Here is a 2,054-nt window from a genome sequence, read left to right as displayed (position 1 = left end):
GTAGAGCTAGGATCGACCCAATCTTAGATAAGTAGTTGAAGTAATTGAATTTAGCTTTGTTGGAGAACATAAATTATGACCATACTTGTGTTTGTTTAATAAATCTTACATAGCCCATTCATAATCCATAACTGATTATGTGTTTGATTTTGTGTAACCATGCATAGTTTTACATGAATTAGTTAAACATCAGTAAATTTGGACTTAAATTACTAATAATATAAAATTTGGTAACCAACTTTAATGATCCATAATTAGTAGCTAGCCATAAAAGAGAAGTGGATTCGAACTAAACGGAAGTGTTTTAACAAGTGATTGAATTTAATAGTTAAGTATTAAGTTTGTCTGAACTTGCAAAATCAGATAAAAACCAAATTAACTTCTACTTGTTTTAGATTAATCTTTAGTAGTTAGATTAGTTAATTAAATATGTTCTCTGTGTTCGATATCGGACTGTTTGTGCTATACTATTTGCGAATAGGTACACAGCGTTTAGTCGAATAGCTAGTTAGATAGTAGGTAAAATAAGGTATAGTAATATTTCAACATCAAGTTTTTGGCGTCGTTGTCGGTGAATGGCTCGTTTAGTTTTGATTTAATTTCTTTAGTTTAATCGATCCTTTTTGTGAGGTTAAAACCTGCAAAAAGTTAATTTTTAGTATTAGTTGATTTTTCTGAATAACCAAATTCATAACGTGAGCTTTTAGCCTCACAATGTGAGCTTAGTAATTTTGTATTTTTCTTTTGTTTTTGTTGTGACAACATGAGGTGGTACTCCCTACCACGTCGTGGTGAACAGTCAGCAGGCGTTTTTATATAGTTTTTGTTCAATTTTACATTTTTATTTTTGTTTTTTTATAGTAGTACATGACCCATGGATCCAACATACCTTTGATACCACATCTTGAAGATCCAGAGTCAGCCATTCGTAAAAAAGACGGGTAAGAACATAGGAGAAACCCAACCACCACGGAAATCACCTTTCAAGGATCTTAAATATGTTCTTGGAAAAAAGAAAGGCAAGAACGTAGGTGAATCGACCAATTCCTCAAAAGATGAAAGCAAGGTTGAAATATTTGAGAAAAATCCTAATCCTTGAGAATCCGATTCCGAATCAGAAACCGAAGAAAGTAGTGAACCCGAAGATGAGCCGAAAAACAAGATGGAGAACATTGCCAACATGTCCATGGAGGCATACAAGGAAAGAATCCGAGAGGACACCAGTCCCGGTCTAGTGCAACCTGGAATTCCTGCTACCGCGACATTCGAGCTGGAGGGACATATTCTTTCCGCGCTTAAGGAAGTTCCATGTTCTAGGAAAGATCATGATGATGATTTTAAGCACCTTGATGAAGTCAATGACATAGCTGATTACTTCAATATTCTAAATGTCCCAAGAGAGACGGTGTTATTGAGAACTCTTCCAGTTACCTTTAAAGGAGATACCATGGATTAGTTGAAGGCGCTTCCACTCGGTGCAATTACTACTTGGGCGCAAATGCGTTAACCATTTTTAGAACATTTTTGCCCACGTTCTAAAGTTGCTAAACTCAAGAAAGCTATAGCAAACTTTAAGCAACAACCGTGTGAGTCACTCTACGAGGCATGGGAGAGATACAACAGATTAATAAGAAATTGTCCCCAAAATGATTTAAATGAGCAACAAGAAGTATCAATCTTCTATGATGGGGTAAACATGATGACAAGGAAACTCCTTGATTCTCAAGGACCTTTAACAAAGAAAAATCACGATGAGATTAAGGAATTGATTGAAGAGTTTTCTAAGAATTCACGTGAATACCACAATCCTAGACATGATGAAGCAAAAGGCATTAGTAGTGGCACTTTTGAGGATATGGCAGTTGTCTTAGCTATGTTGAATACTATGGATCGAAGAATGACTAAGATGGACCAATCCATACATGCTATTCATGTAGGTTGTGTAAGATGCAATGGTCCACATTTGACAAAAGATTGCCATTTGGACGAGAACGGGAATAAGAAGGATCAAGTATACTACTCTAGTGGAGACAAATACGATGAAGATTGGAGGA

General features: G+C 35.7%; 1 non-coding gene across 1 annotated transcript; it reads right to left on the bottom strand.

Annotated features, from left to right (window-relative positions):
• Positions 1-1,546: 1,546 nt before the first annotated feature.
• Positions 1,547-1,653, bottom strand: LOC145090904 (small nucleolar RNA R71). The gene has a single exon (XR_013701826.1). It is a non-coding gene; the product is annotated as a small nucleolar RNA R71 (small nucleolar RNA).
• Between the last annotated feature and the right edge of the window lie 401 nt (positions 1,654-2,054).

The sequence above is a fragment of the Lactuca serriola genome, chromosome 2, assembly GCF_051521515.1.
Source record: "Lactuca serriola cultivar US96UC23 chromosome 2, Lser_US96UC23_V15, whole genome shotgun sequence".
NCBI lineage: Eukaryota > Viridiplantae > Streptophyta > Magnoliopsida > Asterales > Asteraceae > Lactuca > Lactuca serriola.
Note: the sequence above shows the minus strand (reverse complement) of the source record. Positions and strands in the feature narration are given on the sequence as shown.